At 44.1% G+C, this 21871-nt stretch overlaps 1 protein-coding gene across 2 annotated transcripts in view; it reads right to left on the bottom strand.

The window, feature by feature from the left end:
* Positions 1-21871, bottom strand: part of Ube4b (ubiquitination factor E4B) — a 118732-nt gene that overhangs the window by 91387 nt on the left and 5474 nt on the right. The gene's annotated exons all lie outside the window — the stretch shown is intronic.

The following is a 21871-nucleotide window of genomic DNA, read 5'->3' as shown; positions in this document are numbered from 1 at the left end:
TGTGGCTAGCCTTGAGCTGAAGAGCTAAGGAACAATGCTCTGGCCTAGAGTTCAGGCCCCACAACTGACAAAAAAAATGAAATCGGGGCTGGGAAGGTGGCTCAGTGGTAGAGTGCTTGCCTTGCATGCTCGAGGCCCTGGGTTCGATTCCTCAGCACCACATAAGCAAAAAGAAAAAGCCGGAAGTGGTGCTGTGGCTCAAGTGGTAGAGCGCTAGCCTTGAGCTGAAGAGCTGAGGGACAGCGCCCAGGCCCAGAGTTCAGGCCCCACGACCGGACCCAAAAAAAAAAAAAAAAAAAATGAAATCAAAGTACACATTTGAGAAAAAGAAAGCACTGGTGGCTCACACCTCTAATCCTAACCACTCAGGTGGCTGAGATCTGAAGATTGTGATTCAAGGCCAGCAGGCGCAGGAAAGTCTGTGAGGGACTCTTATCTCTAACCACCAGAAAACAGCAAGTGGTGCTGTCGCTCAAAGTGATAGAGCTCTAGCCTTGAGTAAAAGAGCTCAAGGCCAGCATCCAGGTCCTGAGTTCAAGTCCCACAACAAATAACAATCACACACACACACACACACACACAAACACACACAAACACACACAAACACACACACACACACACACACACACACACACACACAGCAAAAGAAAGCAACTGGGCAAACCATTAATCTTATAAGCTACCACCTCCTTTTTTTTTTGGTTAATCTTGGGGCCTGAACTCTGGGCCCAGGCCCTGTCCCTCAGCTCTTCAGCTCAAGACTAGAGCTCTACCACTTGAGCCACAGTGCCACGTCTGGCTTTTTTCTGCTTATGTGGTGCTGAGGAATCGAACCCAGGGCCTCATGCATGCAAGGCAAGCACTCTACCACTGAGCCAACTTCCCAGCCCCGCACCTACTTCTTTTTAAACTGTACCTTTATAGTCTTACTGTTTATTGTAATTCTTTAACTGATATTGTGAATTTCCAATAAGCATCACTAAACAAGGGGGTGTTGTTTTTATTTGTTATTGTTGGTACTAGGGTTTGAACTCAAGGCCTCAAGATTTCTAGATAAAGTAGTCTAGAAGTTTCTTAGAAACATTTTAGAGGATGTGTGAGGTTAAAAAAAAAAAAGAAACATTTTAGACTCAAAAGCAACATTTTATCTTGTGAAATGTAACTAGAGGCTCAAAAGATTACATTCTAACTGTTCCAATTGAAGACCTTAGCTACTAACATAAAAGGTACTCAAAATTGGGGGGAGGGGTATCAGTGAAAAAAAATCAGTATCTAAATATCCCTGAAATTGGTATGTAACTAGCAGACTTATGACCAACAGTCTTATAATTCACTACAGCTACCGCCACTGCCTTTTATTTGGTCATAGGGCTTGAACTCAGGGTCTGGGCACTGTCCCTGAGTTTGCTCAAAACTAGAAATTCTATCATTTGAGCTACAGTGCCATTTCTGGTTTTTGAGTGGTTGACTGGAAATATGAGTCTACAGGGAACTTTTCTGCCCTAGCTGGCTTTGAACCTGAATCTTTAGATCTCAGCCTCTTGAGTAGTTAGGATTACATTACAAGTGTGAGCCACCAATGCCCAGCTTTTTATAATCACTTTTAGAACTGGAGGTGTGGCTCAAGTGGTAGAGCATCAGCCTTGAGTGGAAAAAGCCAAGTAAGAGCTCAAGGCCCTGAGTTCAAGCCCCAAGATTGGAGTACACACAAGCACATGCAGGTGGGTAAGCGCATATGTGTCAGTCCTGGATGCTATCCTTGAGATTTTTGCTCAAAGATAGTGCTCCACTACTTGTGGCTTTTGGGGATAGTTTACTGGAGAGATAAGAGTCTCATGGATGTTCCTGCCTGGGTTGGCTTCAAACTGCAATCCTCAGATCTCAGCTTCCTGAGAAGCTAGGATCACAGGCATTAGCCAATGTGACCAGCAACAAGTCACCTTTTTGAGATGAAAACAAGAATTGCTTGTTAAATATCAGAAGAAGGTATGAAGTAGTATTTGATTATATATGCAGAGTAGAGGGCAGGTTAAGAGGAGAGTTGAGAGCTACCAGCCTCTACTCTACCTAGGTGGCATTCAAAGCCATGACACCAGAGGAGGCCATGTAGGCACTTAAAAGTGTAAAGAGAGGGGCTGGGAAGGTGGCTCAGTGGTAGAGCGCTTGCCTTGCATGCATGAGGCCCTGGGTTCGATTCCTCAGCACCAGATAAGCAAAAAGAAAAAAGCCGGAAGTGGCACTGTGGCTCAAGTGGTAGAGCGCTAGCCTTGAACTGAAGAGCTGAGGGACAGCACCCAGGCCCAGAGTTCAGGCTCCATGACTGGACCAAAAAAAAAAAAAAAGTGTAAAGAGAGATTTAGGAGTCTAAGGATGGCTAAATGTAATGGCACAAACCTGTAATACCAGCTATTTAGAAGGCAGAGACAGGAGAAATGTAGTGTAGTGTAAGCCAGCACAGGCAAAGTTAGGCACTATCTGCCAAACTAAAAACAACAGGACTAGGGGTAGACTACCAGTCTTGCAAGCACAAGGCCCTGAGTTCTGAGTTTCCAGTAACTTGCAGGGGAAGGGGCGAGGGGAGCCTGAGGATGAAGCCCTAAAACATGCCAATTGAGAAGTGGATGTAAAACCAATGAAGACAGAGAACCTGGTGTCTGTCCTGGTGTCTGTCCTGCAGAACTGGCTTCCTAGAAACCAATCCAAGTCCTTCAAATTAAAGTGATTAACTGTGTTGATGTCCACAAACTGATTTACCTCAAATTTGAGAGGCTGACTACTGGACGAGGAGTAAGGAGATAGCTGAAGTCAAGAGCTCCACAAGAGCTCTTCTGATGGAAGATAAGGGATGATTGGCTGGTTGGAGCCAGTCTAAGAAAGAATGGGAGGAAAAGGTAGCCACAGAGACTTCTGAGGATTCCAGCTATTTTTTTTTAAAGTATACAGATGAGATAGAGATGAGCAGAGTCAAAGAGATTTCTGCTAATTCACTTTAAGATAGAGAAAAGTGAAGTGTGAGTGCATACTGATGCAGAGGAGGGTCTTTGGGCACAAAGAGGGGACGAGATGCTGTTCCCACAAGGACCTATGGGCCCAGGCAGGAGCACAGAGCTCACACACAGTATGGGGAAAGAAAGCAGAGGAAAGATGTGGATGTAGAGGCATGGGGAAAGTGGGAAGTGTGCTTCTGAATGCCTTCACCTTCTTGGTGAATTGGAAAACAAGATCATCAGTGGAGAAGTGAGTGTGGGAGAGAAGCTAGGGATGCAAAGAGAAAACAAGCCCTATAGAAGCAATCTAGAAGGGTGACAAAGCAGAAGCCTCGGGCAGCATGAAGCAAGCTCACCACCACTGGGACTGAGCTGGAATGAAATGACTTCAAAATGAACCCAGTGAACCCAATCCACTTTGTCTCTGCTTCCAGCCAAAAAGCTAACCCACACTTTAAAATTCTCATAGGATCCAGCAGTGGAGGATTTGCTTCACCTTTTGACTTTCATTATCTTAAAACAGCTAAACTTGAAGGAGTTCATGCTTGATTTCAAATCCTCTATAGGCTCTAGATAAGTCACTTAACTTTTCTAGGCTTCAGTTTCCGAATCTGTACAATGGGTAAAGGCAGAATTGTGAAAAAACTTCATGGAGTTCTGAGAAAGCCCCTACTTTTGTCTCCCTCCCCAGTGTTTCTCCTTGGCTCCTATCTTCCCTACTGCATCTGTTTGTGTGTCATTTAGTCACTGCCCTCATCTTTTTTTTTTTTAAACTTCTTTCCATAGTTTTGCCCTGTTTTGCAGTATTGGGATTAAACTAATCATCTCCTGAACTCACTCTATCAATGAGTTACCCCGCCAGCCCCCTGAAGCCTGGGACTTTTTTCTTTGATGTATCTCTCCTACCTACAATGGTACCTGGCCCATAGTAGGTGCTCCTTACATATGTGCTGGATAGGAGGAAAAAGCAGAAGTTTACTGCACATGAAATCAACAGCTTTTAGTTAACATTATCATTACTTTATTTTGTTTTTGAAGTAGGGTCCACTATGTCGCCAAGGCTGGCCTCAAACATGTGGGCTCAAGCAACCTCCAGCCTCAGACTCCTAGAAGCTGGGACTAATAATCATCGCCTCTAAAAGAGCATACTCACTATTTTAAAAAAAAAAAAAAAAATGTCACCTTAACCTTGGATGCCAAGTTCAGCCTGAGATAGAAACGTCAGACATACAGAGAATTAATATCCTGACTCTGTATATGGGCCTGGGGAAAGTTTTCCAAGAAGAAAGATTTCTCCTGTGCTGGATTTCCCAATCTGTGTATCCACCACAGTGTGTGTGTGGGGGGGGGGGGGGGGGGGGGAGGAAGAAGGGGGAAGGCGCAGAGAGGCGAGAAGGAGACTGGGGAAACAAGACTGTGTGTACACTGCAGGCTATGAAGCAGGGAGGAGTCAGGAACAGAAGCACATCTGTGGATGGCTTGCATGGACTGGCCTGCCCCACTCCAATCGTAAAGATCTCCCGACAAGGGAAGCAGAAGCTGGATGGAGAGTGCCCTGTGCTGTCCACAGCAGCACCCTCAGGAGAGGGCGACACTTTCCATGGACTGGCTACCTCCCACAAAGCTGGAACTCAGAACTGGTTTAGCAACCTGAGACCCTGGGAATACACAGACAGAAAGACATTTCCAAAAGGGCTTTGTGCATGTGCTGGTGGCTTCTATCTGAAATCCTAGCTACTTAGGAGTTTGAGATCTGAGGATTGCAGTTCAAAGCCAGTCCAGGCAAGAAAATCCATGAGACTTATCTCCAATTAACTACCAAAAGCCAGACATGGACAGTGTCCTGGCCCTGAGTTCAACTTGCACAAAAGGGGACCGGGGGGGGGGGGGGGGGTGAGACAGAGACAGGCAGAGATAAAGAAACTCTCACAGTTATAAAGACTCATCGGACTATGGGGTCTGGGGCTGACATGCATGACCTCACTTTCATCACACTGAGTGTGATGAGATATGAGCTAGTCTCAACACACTAAAATATCTCTAAACATCTTTTTCTTTGCTTACTCCACTTTTTTACATTAAGCACAAAGGACCAGTGTTATCTCCTCTAAGTGACAAAAGATTTTGTGTCACCAGGAGAAAACAAAAGCATAGTGCACCAGTGACACATGGTTGTGATCCTAGCTGCTCAGGAGGCTAAGCTCTGGGAATCATGGTTCAAAGCCAGCCTAGACAGGAAAGTTCTTGAGACACTTATTTGCAATAAAATTACTCAGAAAAAGCCAAAGTCAGGCTTATGGCTTAAGTAGTAGAGCACTAAGCCTTGAGCACAAAGATGCTCAGGGACAGCACCTAGGCCCTGAGTTCAAGCACCAGGACTGGCAAAAAAAAATTAAAAAAAAAAAGGAACTTCTCACAGAAATGGAGGGACAGAGGGTGAACAAAAGCAGCAGTGGTACTCACTAGATACAAAAATGAACTATACAACTTGTGGATGGAGGTGGGAGGGAAAAACTGGGAGTGAGGGAAAGGGTGACATTGTCCAAAAATAAATGTACTTTTTACCTGACTTATGTAACTGTAACCCCTTTATAGATGGCCTTTATAACAGTAATAAAATAAATTTTAAAAAAGGAACTTCCAACTCCTCCAGTTATGTTCTAAACCACAATGCACACACAAATACCCTGACCAGGAAATCTCATTCCTAGAGGTTTACTTGTTCTGTTTTGGTTCTTTTTTCACAAAGGACGTTTAATTATGTTTTCCCCTAAACTGTGCTATCTTGATGTAGTGTTTTCCACCCTCCCAATAAAATCCTAAAAGTAGATCCAAAGCAGCAAGGGCCAGGTGCTAGGATAGATTCTCCCACGCGGTCAAACACAAGTACACATCTACTTCAAGATCTCAAAGTAGTCCTATCACCTCTCTTCTCAAAAGGAAGCTGATCTGGCACCTGGATGAAAAACATTTTCTAGGTCTTACTGTCATTGTCAACCTCTTCTGAAGGCCACTGAAAACTATCCAACTAAAAGATTAGTGCTGGTGACTCACACTTATAATCCTAGCTACTTAGGAGGCTGAGAGCTGAGGATCAAAGTTCAAAACCAGCCTGAGAAGCAAATCCATGTGAGACTCTTACCTCCAATTAACCACTCAAAAAACAAAGTGGAGCTGTGGCTCCAAGTGGTAGAGTACTAGCCTTGAGCAGAAGAGCTCAGGTACAACGTTCAGGCCCTGAGTTCAAGCCCCACTACTGACAAAAAGAAAAAGAAAAGTTTATAATAATATGGCTAATCAAACTTACCCCATATTTACCAAGTACAGATGCCATTCTAAAGGTCCCATCTATTTAAGTCCAGTTAATAACTCAGAGATCAGAACATCTGTTTCCCACTTCCCAGATGAGGACACTGAAGTAAAAAGATTTGCCCAAGGTTGCACATACTTATGTATGGGAAGGGGGGTTGGGGAACTGTTTGGGGATTTTAATTCAAGACCTTGTATATGCTAGCCAGGCAAATAGAGCCAGGCCCCCATGACTTTGGCCATGCCCCCGTGACTTTGTCTCTTAGCTATTGTTCAGATAGAGTCCCTTGCTTTGTCTGGGACTCCTCTCAGACTTCGGAGAATCATTCTATGTCTTCCCATAAAGCTAGTATTACAAACATGTGCCACACACCCATCTTATTAAGATGAGGTCCCACTAACTTTTCGTACAGACTAACCTTGAACCATGATTTTCTTGAACTGTGATTACAGGAATGTGCTACGAAAACCAGTTTGCACTTTCTTTCTTTGCTAGAAAGTAAGAGTGGATCTGAGCCTTGTCTGTAACTTGATACAGCATTGGCCTCAGGTAGAAAATCCCTTCCGCAGTGACAATCTGTCATTACAGTGGCTGTGACTCCAGGGCAGAACAATCTTTTTCCTCTTGGAGACAGTATTTGTTGATTAATCATAAATGAACTTACATATAGAATACTAGTATACAGATATTGCATTTATCTTCTCTAGTGCAGTATATACAATGAAATAACAAATAAATAAGACAGGAAAATATAATATTTCATGAAGATTCTCTTACCAAAAAAACAAACAAACACTGAGTCCTTTGTTCGACTTTTTATTAAATACCCAGGGTATACCAGCACCAGAGCCAATACTGAAGATAAAACACTACCCCAAAGGCATAACCCCGACCCTGAGTACTTCCAAGCCCACCAGGAGAAAGAAGAAAAGGGATGATGAGGAACACAGCATGCCCAGCAGTGCACAGGATATGAAAGACCACACAAAGGAGGGGATGCCACTTAGGCTACACCACTTGCCACAACTTCACAGGCAGATGACACACAAACACACATTCAGGGAGCCTAGAAATGTGGTGTCTTTTTTTTTTTTTTTTTTTGGGGGGGGGGGGGTCCGGTCGTGGGCCTGAACTCTGGGCCTGGGCGCTGTCCCTCAGCTCTTCAGCTCAAGGCTAGCGCTCTACCACTTGAGTCACAGCGCCACTTCTGGCTTTTTTCCTTTTTGCTTATGTGGTGCTGGGGAATCGAACCCAGGGCCTCATGTGTGCAAGGCAAGCGCTCTACCACTGAGCCACCTTCCCAGCCCTGAAATGTGGTGCCTTTAAAACAATGTTATATTCACTTCAATGTTTCCTGCTTTTAAAACAATGCCTGTTACTCTAGGCATTCACATACAGTGAGACCAAAGGAGGATATTCTTAGGAGAGGAACATAAAGGTACAATGACTATTTGCCTCTGATCATATAAAATAATATTTATCAAAACAAACTGCAGGAAATGGGGAGAAAAAATGAGACCTGTTTTCATGTTAAATGTTTTACTGCAGTTTTAAAAAGCTGAATTGAAATGGCAGTTGCTATGGACATGCACAGAGGATATATATTTACCTTCCAATGGATACCAGTGCAAATTATACACAAGCACAAGTAGCAATAGCACAAAAAATTCCCATTTTTCCTTATCTTTTTATTTTCAGTTTCTCATCACAAGAATTAAAATTGTTCTTATTTTCTGTCTATAAACCTGAAAAGATTAGATGTAGTTCTAGTCCTCCAAGACATGGGTGACAAAGAAGCCCCCCATCATCTAGCCAGGAAATAGAGGTGTGGCAAACTCCACACCAGCCACAAGTGACTCATTCATTTCTTCCCACAGTTGTTGGCAAGATGAGGGAATGGCCGATGTGGTGGGGAGCGCAATACCCCAGAGAGGAGCAGTGCAGTCCAGTCTGCTGCATTGGAGTCTTGTTCCTTCCACAGACTTCTGAGTGTTAGTGCTCATTTTTTAGAGAGTGACCTCTTTCTTCCCCTCTGCTGGGGAGCTGCTCATGCTACCTACTGCTGCTCTGCATCCTCTTCCTCTCTTTCAGGTCTTAGCTCACCATTGCCTTCTCAATGAGGCCTGTAAACAACTCACCCCAAGCCAACAGTGAATGAGTGTGTGAGTGTGTGTGTGTGTGTGTGTACACACACACATATATACTTACACTCTGGAACAGACCAATGAATATAGCAAAAAAAATTTAACCAGTGTAAGTTTAGTATAAGTTTAGGCAATTCATTCAATCCTTCTGCAAACCTAAACTTTTTCTGGGTAAGAAGTTGAGGTAATAATGCTGGGCACAGGTGGCTCATGCCTGTAATCCTAACTACTCAGGAGGCTGAGATCTAAGGATCCCAGGTCAAAATCAGCTGGGGCAGGAAAGTCCGTGAGACTCTTATCGCCAATTAACCACCAGAAAACTGGAAGTAGCGCTGTGGCTCAAATAGTAGAGCGCTAGCCTTGAAGAGCTCAGGGACAGCACCTAGGCCCAGAGTTCAAACTCCATGACCAAAACAAAGAAAACAAGAAGCTGAGGTAAAATTTAGACCCACTAGTAGGGGTTTTCTCTTGCTGGTCCACTACACCTAGGAGGGGTGATTAGAGTTGGGGAGACAGTAGGAGGAAGGGAGAAAGAGACAAGGTAGTGAGCAGCATGCACAAGGCTAGTTATGATGATGTACACCAAGGAAACCCCAGCACTATTCAGATTCTCAGTTCCAGTCTCTTCCCATGACCCAGCTTTTTTTTTTCCTCCCCCTTGGGTTCAGAAATAAGACTCCCATGTACTTAAAATAAATCCTACTTACTTCAGCTCAATAAGTTGTTGTATTAGTTATTGTGTGTACACTTATAAGTACTTCCACTCCCCAGAGACACAATCAGCAGTTCGTGCAGAGTAGCAGCTTCCTTTCTTCACTATTATGTTTTCAGGATTCAAATTCACTTATATTAACTCCAGATGAATGTCAAGACTAGACCATCCATAAGAGTACTGTAAAAACCCAGTAACTCAGAAAACTTACAGTGCCTGAGCTGTGCCCTTAACCTGAGTTTCTTCTTCAGAACAAGGACCTGTCAGCCATGCGAGGCACACAGAGATGTTGGCAGGTGCATAGAGACTCGGTGAGAACCCATACTGCTTACTTAGGAGAGAGTCACAAAGCAAGATAGTCAGGCCATTATCTGAGGCTGCCCACCTCACTTCTTCGAAAGTGATCCCTCTTGCTAGTTATCAAGGGAGGAAAGGGAGAAAAAGGAAGTAAAAAAAAAAAAAGAGGGAAGGAAAGAGGGATAGATGTCTGGAGATGTCTGTAAAGCCCTCTCACAGAGAGGAACCAGAGGAAGACCTGACTTGAACATGGATGGCACCATTCCCAGAGGCTGGAGAGTAACTGTAGGAGGAGGAAAAAATGAAAATAGAAGATATACACCAAATCTCCCTAGCATCTCTGCAAGGATTCTAAAATACACAAAAGGATGAATCCCTGCTCCTTAGAAGCCAAGGTGCTTATTCCACAGTGATGTGAGGAATGCCTTATTTTCTGATGATCACATAAAGGACCATTTCAACATCTAGAACCTTGAGAGGTAGCTTGGTGGTTTGTCCAATCGACTGACTCACAACAACTTACTTGGGAAGCCCTCCCCAGGCAGCAAGCTTAAAATGCTTCTCTGTGGTCAGTGTAATGTGTGCAAGGGAGAGGTGTAGGGCAACAGGGTGGACATAGAGGATGTCCCTTGGGATGAAGATATGCCTGCTGGCCTTTACTTCATGGCCTTGCCATTGGTTGCCTTACCTCCAGGGCTTTATCTATGTTATCTATGTCTCTTCATCTCCCAGGATGCATGAGCTGGATGGCTTCTAGTTCTTGTCCAAGTCACACACAATAGGAGAACTCGTAAGCAGGGCCAGTTTCTCTATTTCTTTAGAGAAACCCTCAGAACAACTGTAGTCCTAGACTGCAACTAGTCCTCCTTCCCCTTCCTGGCTCTGGAGAATGACTTCTTCAGTCCACAAGGGCAAAGCTCTGCCTGGCAACAGTGTCACTTAGACTTTTAATGGGAGGGAGTTGATCTGCCCTGAGGTCTGCATGGCTATGACAATTGCTGATGCTGCTGCAGAAAGGGAGGCGAGCTCCATGTGAGCATGTGCTGATCCTGGGGCCTGAACTCAGGGCCTAAGCACTGTCCCTGAGGCTTCTACATCTTTACCAGGGCCTCCCCGTGCTGCCCAGCAGATTCTGTTCTATCAAGGCCAGACCTTCAGCCCAGGAGGTATCATGATGGGCAGCCTCATGCTATCAATACACCAGCACTGACCAAGTGGTGGGGATTCTTTTTTTTTTTTTTTGGGTCTGGTCGTGGGGCCTGAACTCTGGGCCTGGGCACTGTCCCTCAGCTCTTCAGCTCAAGGCTAGCACTCTACCACTTGAGCCACAGCGCCACTTCCGGCTTTTTTCTTTTTGCTTATGTGGTGCTGAGGAATCGAACCCAGGGCCTTGAGCATGCAAGTCAAGCGCTCTACCACTGAGCCACCTTCCCAGCCCTTTTTTTTTTTTTTTGTCGGTGATTGGGCTTGAACTCTGGGCTTAGGCACTATCTCTCAGCTCTTCAGCTCAAGACTAGCGCTCTACCACTTGAGCCACAGCACCACTTCTGGTTTTCTAGTGGTTTATTGGAGATAAGAGTCTCACCTGCCTGGGCTGGCTTTGAACCATGATCCTCAGATCTCCTGAGTAGCTAAGATTACAGGCGTGAGCCACAGGCGCCCAGCTGGTGGGGATTCTTATCTTCTGCACTGAGGTTAAATAAAAAAAATTCATGCTAGCATCTCCCAGCACCTGCCCATGTGCTCTGCCCCTCCTGCCCCAGCTCTGATTAGTGACATGCACTGAAGTGATTCTCCAGGCACCAGATCAGCACCAGTTTGCAGGACACAGTGACAAGCTTGGGCTGGCACTGACTGTGGGCACTGATATTCTAGTGTCCCCACTACCAGCACCCTGTGCATCACTGCCAACCCCTGCCTGGCTTTAGGTGTCACACCATCCACCATCCAGTGCCCTTGTCCACTGGAGCCCAAGCCCTACCACTCACTATCTGGTGCCCCATTGTCTGGCTTTCCACTCTCCTCTACTCAGGTCCAACTACTCCCTCAACTACCACCTACTTCCTGGTGACCCTCCCCTCACTAGCTGCTGCCCCTCACCCCACCATCTGACTCCCTGTACCTACCACCCAGCTCCCAAGAACTTTCTCCAATTAAAGCTCTGTGTGTATGTGTGTGTGTGTGTGTGTGTGTGTGTGTGTGTGTGTGTGCGCGTGCATGCCTGCAGGCATACATGCTCATGAGCATGCACTGATCCTAGGGCTTGAACTCAGGGCCTGAGCACTGTCCCCAGAGCTTTTCTGCTCAAGGTTGGTGCTCTACCTCTTGAGCCACAGGTCCACTTGAAGCTTTCTGCTGGTTAACTGGAGATATGAGTGCCATGAATATTCCCACCCTAGCTGGCTTCAAACCACAATACTCAGATCTCAGCCTCAGAGTAACTAAGATTATAGGCCTTACTAGAGAAAATTTTTTTTTCAACCAATTGAACTCAGGGCCTAGACACTATCCCTCATTCAGCTTTTGTGCCCAAAACTAGCATTTTACAATTTGAGCCACATCTTTATTTCTGGGTTTTTTTGTTGTTGTTGTTAGTCGTGGGGCTTGAACTCTGGGCCTGGGCGCTTTACCTCAGCTCTTCAGCTCAAGGCGAGTGCTCTACCACTTGAGCTACAGCGCCACTTCCGGTTTTCTGGTGGTTTATTGGAGATAGGAGTCTCACGGTCTCTCCTGCCCGGGCTGGCTTTGAACCGCGATCCTCAGATCTCAGCCTCCTGAGTAGCTAGGATTACAGGCGTGAGCCACCAGCGCCCGGCTGTGAGAGAGTTTTTACTTGTTGATGTTAGGAAGAAGTTTATTTTCTCTACTATTTCTTCAAATACGCTTCTTTAATACCTAAGCCAGTTTGATTTGGGCTCCCTATTATTGCACCATAAATCTAACTTATGGAAATGCTTTCTAATAGTTGTGAAGGTTACCCTTCTTGTCCAAATTGCTATTTCTGGCTTTTTGGTAGTTAATTGGAGATAAAGAGTCTCATGGGCTTTCCTGCCCATGCTGACTTCCAACAGTGATCATCAGATCTCAGCCTCCTAGGTAGCTAGGATTATAGGGTTAAGCCACCAGTGTCTGCAGAGCAAGTTTTTATACCTGAGGCAGGGGTAACAGTGAATTGAGACCAGAGGATAATGAATTGGATGGAAGGCCATCCTGATCCATACAGGGAATCACTGTCCAAGTGGATTACCTCTCTTTTTTCTCATTTATGAGACGGTAATAAAATAGCCATCACTCATCTACAAGGCAATATGGGAGGGTAAGTGAGATTGTTGAAAGGAGTGACACCAACCAGGATGCATTTATTCATAAACTGCTTTGTTGAATGGCAACTCCTTTATATAGCTACTTAAAGGTAATAAATAGAAAATATATAAAAATAAATAAAATAAAAAAGGCAATATAATTCACTAACTGAATTAGAACCTTAATAACACACAATGCAAGCTTGAAGAGATCAGGGAATCAAGGCACTTTCCTCCCCAGCTACTACAACAGTGTCTAACACCCAGCCAACACCAGGTAGATATTTGCTGAACAAATGAAAGTGTCCACCTGACACAGTAGAAACAAAATTTAACCTTGTTTCTCTACCCTTTTGCTTTTTAAGTATTCCTTTTAGGCGCAGATACTGTTTTCCTCTGGTTTAAGATGCTGTTTCAGAACAATATGAGTAAGTAACGTAACTACTAAACTGCATCTCACAGTTGTTGGTTAGCTCACTGTGAAATTAGCACCAGGAGAAAACCAAAAGGCTCAGGAGCCTAAATCTGCCAACCATTATATGGCAGAGAAACATCCTGAGACTAGGGCTGTTTTACTGCTTCCTGTTGTTAATAAAATGATGCTTCTCTGTAATTTTATGTCCTCACCAAAAAAACGTCACAAAAGATAGGAAGGGAAAGTATGGTCCTTGTTTGCATGTTTGATCTCACTTAAAGAGATAAGATGAACTCCAGAGATGAAAACAAGCATCACTACTTCTAACACCACAACATAAATCTGGTCCTAAGAACTTAAAAGTCCCAGATGAAACAGTATTAAAAAAATTTTTTTTTGTTGTTTTTTTTAGGTTGTGGGGCTTGAACTCAGAGCTTGGGCACTATCCCTCAACTCTTCAGCTCAAGGCGAGCGCTCTACTGCTTGAGCCACAGTGCTGCTTCTGGTTTTGTAGTGCTTTATCGGAGATAAGAGTCTCATGGACTTTCCTGCCGGAGCTGGCTTTGAACTGTAATTCTCAGATCTCAGCCTCCTGAGAAGCTAGGATTACAGGTGTGAGCCACTGGCGCCCAGCTAAAAAATTTTTTTTAATTTAAAAAATAGATAAGCTGTCACAGACCTGTAGCCCCAGTTACTCAAGAGGATGAGACAGGAAATTCTCTTAAGCCTAGGAGTTTGAGGCCAGCCTGAATGAAACTCAAATAATAATAATAAATAAATAATCTTGGAATGTTCTAAAAAACCAACTATTTAGAGTATCTTGTTCTTTATTTTTTTAATTGGTTCACAAAATAATTACTATGAAAACTAAAATAAATTGTTCTGGGTTACAGAGCAGCATTTTCTGTCCTTCCAATCAAAGTTCTACATTCATACCAACACTAGTACCAATATTCCAGCAGATCTACTCAATAGGGTTAGATAAAGTGGGTTCTTTAGATGCTGAAAATTATCAACCAGGTATGAAATAAAGGTCTACATCCTAAGGTGGACCCAACACTAAACTGCATGTAAATCTTCTAGGGTTTAAACTACATCCTCCAGGCATGGCCACGGCCTTCTTCTTTCACATTGGAAATGGCAACACTTTCCCATAACTACCTCATTTCAGTAAGGATGCATTAACTTAAAAAAAAGGGAGGAGGGCTGGGAAGGTGGCTCAGTGGTAGAGCGCTTGCTTTGCATGCATGAGGCCCTGGGTTCGATGCCTCAGCACCACATAAACAAAAAGAAAAAAAGCCGGAAGTGGTGCTGTGGCTCAAGTGGTAGAGCACTAGCCTTGAGCTGAAGGGCTGAGGGACAGCGCCCAGGCCCAGAGTTCAGGCCCCACGACCGGACCCAAATAAATATACATATACACATATATACTAAAAAAATAAAATAAAATCTATTCCTTGGGATTATCTGTGCAAAAATTCATGTGAACAGAAACAGTTTCATTTGTTTCCCAAAAAAGTAAAAAAATTCTTTTAAATAAAGATGATCAAAAGCATAAGGTGCTGGTGCTGCCTGAATCATTTTTCCTCACAAAAGGTTATCTCACTTTTACAACTAGTCTTAAAAGAATAGACATAAAATTTGGGCAGAAGAAGAGGAAAATGGAATTTGTGTGTGAGTGTGTGTGTATGTGAACTCAGGGTCTGGGCAAGAACACTGCTCAAGACTGGTGCTCCCTGTTCATAAGAGCCAAGATATGGAAACAACCCAGATGCCTCATTACAGATGAATGGATCAAAATATTGTGGTACCTATATACAATAGAATATTATTCAGCCATTAGAAAAACAATGGCATTCGCAGGGAAATGGATGGAACTAGAAAAAAATAATTTTGAGTAAAGTAAGCCAAGAGCAAAGAGACAAAGGGCACATGGTCTCCCTAATATGTGGATGTTAAATACAAAATGTAAGGAAATATGACAAAGTAAACTGGACTCAAAAAATAAAGGGCCTCCACTCATCTTGTCGTATCACTACTAAATGACCCCATGCTGCTGACCACATATGTGGTATATATGCCCACATCTGAGGGAAACTAGGAGGACAACACAGAATCAGAGGGAAACGGGAAAACAGAGGGGCCCATCAGCTGCACTGGACACTGATGAAAATGAACTAAGCAACTCAAAGGCAGCAATGGGAAGGAGGGAATGAGAGGGAAAGAGGGAACAGCTAACACTAAGCAAAAGAGAAAAAATGTACATACCACCCGATGTGGAACAAATAGCGTATTTACAAACTGTGTAGACCACGATAATGACAATCTGTCTCATGAACGTTAGAATGTGTTTGTGACTTTAAGCATACTATCTCACAATACTGTGAAAGTTATATAATCAATCACAATAAAAAAAAATTATTTAAAAAGACAGGCGCTGGTGGCTCACGCCTGTTATCCTAGCTACTCAGGAGGCTGAGATCTAAGGATCACAGTTCAAAGCCAGCCCAGGCAGGAAAGTCTGTGAGACTCTTATCTCCACTAAACCACTAGAAAACTGGAAGTGGTGCTGTGGCTCAAGCGGTAGAGTGCTCACCTTGAGCTGTACAACACAGGGACAGCGCCTAAGCCCAGAGTTCAAGCCCCATGACCAATGACAAAAAAAAAAAAATTAAAAAATAAAAAATTAAAGACTGATGCTCTACCACTTGAGCCACAGCTCCCCTCTGGCTTTTGGCTGGTTAATTGGAGGTAAGACACTTTTCTGCCAGGGCTGGCTTTGAACCATGATCTTTAACTAAGCCTCTTGAGAGGCTAGAACTATAGGCATGGGCTACTGGCACTCAGCTTGGAAATACAGTATTTATCCTCATCACAGACTCTTCTATGTGCCAAAATCCTCCCACCTTGTCCAGATTTCTCATTAGAATTAACTGCTCCTTCAACAGTGCATCCTATTGAAATGTCTGATTCTTGGCGCGTGAACTCCAGCTGTTGTTCCTGAGCACCAGCTCACTGAAGGAAATGACCAAACTTCTCATGTTTGAGGTAGTATCCCCCACCCTGGGAACCCAGCAGAGGAAGTGATCCACATGTATTTACTGAAACTAAGCAAATGTATGAGCAGTTAAATATTCACCATTAATGTTTTTTGGTGTTTTTTTTTTCTGTAGAAGTTTTCAGGGGGCTCTACTTTACTCTTGAGCATACCTCTCTGATCACATAGTGAGCAAAGCAACTGGTCTTGTGAAAGTCACCATAACCACCACATGACCACATCCAACAGCAAAGTCTTGGTCCTCCTCTACCTTGCTCTATAGCCATTTGATCACTCTGAATGAGGTCCCCTCTAACAGCATACTCTCTTGCAGATGCCAGGCTGGCTGAGCTCTATCAGTCTGCTTTTCAAGGTCTTATGTTATCTTCTGATCTCAAATGTGGAAAGTGTCAGCCATCAGTCCTCTGTCCTGTCTGTCCTCTCTGCTTATGCTCACTCTCTAGGCAATGGATATGTGACTTTTCATTTACTGGTAGCTTCTAGATTAGCATCCCCAAACAGCACACCCCTATACAACCTACTTAATATCTTCACATGGGTAAATAATAAGCAGAACTATCATAATATTTTCAAAACAGATCATTCCTTCTTCTAAATCTCTTCTTGAGATCTCTCCCATTTCAGTCAACACTCCATCTGCCAAGCAGCTTAGGCTAAAACTCCTGGTAATTAATTGGGTGGTAGAGACAGTTAAATGCTGCTTCTGAACATGTGGCCATGTGACCATGCCCTGGCCAGGGAGAAGGTAAGCAATGCTACACGAAACTTTCTGATCTTGTCTTTCAGGGAGAAGAGCATTCCCTGGCTTCCCCCTCAATCCCTGCTTGGGTCTGAAATGCAGGTTCCTCACAAGAGCTGGGCAGCTAACCTGGACTACAAGTTGATGCCTCTTATGAAGGATGCTGGGCACAAAACAGTCAATTTATCCCTTAGTAACTGTGGGGTTACTCAGTAAATCAGCTCTCAACTGCCTGCCGATGCTTCTATCTTGTTTAAGACATTATTATTTTGGATCTCTCCATAGGAGCAAGAGTAAGATTAACATCCTAAGTAATACATACTATATGGAAGACCTAGAAGTCATCAACCTTAGAACAGAATATAAATATGTTATGTGGGCTGGATTAGCCTGGCCACACATTCTGCAAGATGGCTGATAACCCTAATTAACCTGAGACATCTTGAAATGCAATCTGCGTGCCAATCATGGCCAGTAAATCCAGGAAAAGTGGTTAAGTGGTTAAATAATTCAGAATGTTTACTGGCTTCATGTTTTTTTTGTTTGTTTGTTTGTTTTGTCGGTCATGGGGCTTGAACTCTGGGCCTGGGTGCTGTCCCTCAGCTCTTCAGCTCAAGGTGAGCGCTCTACCACTTGAGCTACAGCGCCACTTCTGGTTTTCTGGTGGTTTATTGGAGATAGGAGTCTCACGGTCTCTCCTGCCCAGGCTGGCTTTGAACCATGATCCTCAGATCTCAGCCTCTTGAGTAGCTAGGATTACAGGCGTGAGCCACCAGCGCCCGGCCATGCATTTTTTTTTTTTAAGTTCCTGGAGTTTGAACATAGGGTCTTATACTTGCTAAACTGTTCTACCCCAGAGCCACTGCTACTCTGCTGGCTCTTTTTTGGCACAGAGTCTCATTTTATGCTTAGGCCACCTGGCTTGTATTCCTATCCGGGATGATATGCACATACTACCAGGCCCAGTCATTAGTTGAAATGGAGTCTGTCAAAATTCTTTTGCTTAGGCTGTCCTGGAACTGCTATCCCCCATCTCTGCCTCCCAAGTAGCTAGGGCTACAGGCTTGAGCCGCTGTGCAGCTGCTTCGTGTCACGTTAAGGAAAAAGTCCCACAAGCATGTGGCCAGTTCAAGCTACAGCTTGCAAATATGCAGGCAGAGATAAAAGAGAAATATAGATCTGTCTGAGGAATGTCCATGGTCTGTCTGCAGTTTAAGTTTACTCAGTCTGGTAATTAGGGGCTAAGCAGAGGTGAAAAAGCCAACTCCTTCAGCAACCAGCAGGAAGCAAGCTAGAAGAACTGCTCAAGCTCAGGAAGGGGACATTCTCTAGTACCAGCCTGCTTCTCACTGCCCAGAAGAAAAGAGAGACAGAGGCACTCATCAGAGGGTAGAGGGCCTGGGACATGTGGATGCTTCCAAGAGACCAGAACTAAGGCTGCTAGCTGGGCTAAGTGAGGAAGCCATACCACTGGTGAGCAAGAAGTCTCCAAACTCATCTAGGCAGGAGCTGACAATAGCCACAGAGCAGGGAGAGCATGCATTCCCCATTCTCCTTCTTCCAAATGGGAGTCTGTACTGTCCTATCCTAGCCCACTACACCGTATTAGGGAGCTGTGTTTAATCTAAAGGTTCTTGGACTGTGTATCCCCACATTTTGTTCTCCCAGCTGAAGTGGGGCTGTCTCCCTCAGGGGCCAGTTTCAGGGCTGAGAAGGAGGGCTTAGAAAGATATACTGTCCCACTTTTCCAATAAGACAACTTTCAAGTGAACAAATGGCTACTCAGTATGAAAATCTTTCATTTCTTAGCCTTCCCAATAAGTAGCTTTGGCTAGATGACTTAGGTTTGGCCAATGAGAGATATGTATCTGTATAACTTCCAGCCTAGGCCATGAAATACGAGCATGACACACATACCCCTTCTCCACCCTCTTCTCTTCTCTGGCTATATGCAGACACACATGGACCAACAGATAGAAGCTATGTGTTAGGGAAACTGGTACAAGACAGATAGTAGCTGGGCCTCTAATGAGTACCGAGCTGCCATACTAGCCTCAGACTTCTATTTAGAGAGAAATAAACATCATTTGGCTTAAGCAACTATTTCACATGTCTGTGTTTTGTTTTGTTTTTTGGGTCCGGTCGTGGGGCCTGAACTCTGGGCCTGGGCACTATCCCTCAGCTCTTCAGCTCAAGGCTAGTACTCTACCACTTGAGCCACAGTGCCACTTCCGGCCTTTTTCTTTTTGCTTATGTGGTGCTGAGGAATCGAACCCAGGGCCTCGAGCATGCAAGGCAAGCGCTCTACCACTGAGCCACCTTCCCAGCCTCCACATGTCTGTGTTTTAACAACTCAACAATAGCTTGATTCACCTGGCCATTGTCAACTCCACTCTCACACTCCACCATCCAACCCATCACCTAATCTTACTGGTTCTCCTCACAAAATATCTGAGCATCAAGTATCCTTCTTTCCTTCTGTCTCTGGCTAGTGGCCCCACATCATCTCTCAATGGGACTCCTGCAATGGTCTCCTAACCTTTCGTATTCCTTCTTTCCCACTTAATCTCTTCACAGCAGTCAGAATAGTTCTTTTAGAACATAAATAAACCTCATGAGGGCAGAGATTTGTCTATTTTGTTTGTTGGTATACCCCTGTAGTCTTGGAACAATGCTGGGCACACATTGTATTGCATAAAATATAATGGCACAGGTTGTAAGTTGCACTGTTATTTTAGAAAATATATACTGCCCATTAACTACAACAAAAATGCCTTAACAATAGACAGGGACAGAGTAACAATATGTAACACCAGGCTTTCCTTGTTTTAAAATGTTGTTCTGTACAGGGCACCGGTGGCTCACACCTGTAATCCTAGCTACTCAGGAGGCTGAGATCTGAGGATCCACGGTTCAAAGCCAGCTCGGGCAGGAAAGTCTGTGAGACTCTTACCTCTAATTAACCACTAAGAAAACTGGAAGTGGCACTGTGGCTCAAGTGGTAGAGTGCTTGCCTTGAGCTGAAGAGCTGAGGGACTCCAATATTCAGACTTTCCTGACACTGCTTGATGTGAAAGGCAATCCTCATGGTGGGGTGACACAGCTTCATTCAGCTGTGGATTTCTGCCTTTCCAAAACTCTAATGTACTTGGTTATTACTGCCTTGCAGTAAAACATAGAATTGTGGTCATGTTCCCAACAACAAACATTTTCTTTGCTAATATCAAATTGACACCCACTGCCATTGCTCTCTTTCTCTGCATAAAAAAAAAAAATAGCTGCTTTCGTTGCTGAATCAAAGAGTAATTTTTCTGAAGACACTTAAAATGGCAACTAAACTGAAACCCTATTATAGCACTCAACAAAGAAGCAATAAGGTAAACAAGTATAACCAGGTTAAAACATAAGCAGGAAGTGACAACTGTGTCACAACCCAAACTAGTCAACAATAATTACAACCAGCTATGGTCTACAATAAAAATAAATAAAGCATCTCATTCAAAGGTATTAAATGGGAAGAGAAGGCAGGAACTGAAACAAGAAAACCCAGTAGCTTTTTGCTGGAAGAATGTTTAATTTCAGGTCTACACAGTATCCCAAGCATGCCCTGGCCTCCTAATTCTCCCTGAATGAGTCAAGAATGCATCTACTTGAAGATCTGCCATACTAGTTTTTCCCAGAATGAGGAAACATTCATACCCTAGACAAATCAATAATATCCCTTAAAATCTTTTCAAAACACACCTCTTAAGCAGAGCAGTGGTTAAGCAGACAAACGGTACACACCTGTAGTCCCAGCTACTTAGGAGGCTCAGATGGGATGATCAATTTGAGCTCAGGGGTTCAAGATCAGTGTGGATATCATAGCATGACCGTATCTCAAACTTCAAAAAAACAAAAAACCCTGCCACTTCCTAATACTACACAAACTACAAACCCAGTAGCTTTGCCTACTTATCACCAAAAGATATCTGATAAGCACCTTCATTGATCCACCTCTAGCACTGCAGCAAAGCTCAACACAGGCGGGCTCAAGTGGCCATGCAAGTAAACTGTAAACATGGTGCCCGCAGGCGGACATCCCCTCTAGATATGCATGCTATGTGCTCTGCAGGAGCTGGGGCCTTCCTGCCTTCCTCCCACACAGCTCAGAACTATTTGATGTGCTCTACTCTCAGTCATAACAACTAAGAATAAAAGTCCGCTGTGCTGCCTCTTTCCATTGCTCTTGCTCAAGGAGGCAAGTTCTGGAGGCCTTTTAGTAAACTGATGAAGAACTCTGGAGCCAGACTCCAGATTAGAATCTATGGTTCCATCACTCCCTTGTAGGTCTTTCAGTAAATTAATTTTATTAGCCTCAAGTTTCTTACCTGTAAAATGAAGATGGTAATACCAGCCTTGCTAAACAAGTGCTTAACTAAGTGCTTAGCATGTTCTACAAATTCAGTAGGGTTTCTGCTAATATCAAGATAATGGTTCTGTCTTTTCTCTAAAACGAATGAAAGAGGACTGGAAAGGTGGCTCAGTGGTAGAGCGCTTGCCTTGCATGCATGAGGCCCTGGGTTCGATGCCTCAGCACCACATAAGCAAAAAGAAAAAAGCCAGAAGTGGCACTGTGGCTCAAGTAGTAGAGCGCTAGCCTTGAGCTGAAGAGCTGAGGGACAGTGCCCAGGCCCAGAGTTCAGGCCCCACGACCAGACCCAAATAAAAATAATAAATAAAATAAAATGAATGAAAGAAGTGAAAAGGGGACCTGGGATACTACACTCACACTCTTCCAGGCTTGAGCAAGATTATTTCCAATTGTCAAGTGGGGAGTAGGGAGTATCTACTATGCTAGGGAAAGGCCTAAGCCTATCACAAGGACAGAAAAGGTTAAAGAGATGAAGATGGCAGAACAGAAAGGCCAG

This window comes from Dipodomys spectabilis, unplaced genomic scaffold (assembly GCF_019054845.1).
Source record: "Dipodomys spectabilis isolate Male_0828 unplaced genomic scaffold, ASM1905484v1 ptg000188l, whole genome shotgun sequence".
NCBI lineage: Eukaryota > Metazoa > Chordata > Mammalia > Rodentia > Heteromyidae > Dipodomys > Dipodomys spectabilis.
Note: the sequence above shows the minus strand (reverse complement) of the source record. Positions and strands in the feature narration are given on the sequence as shown.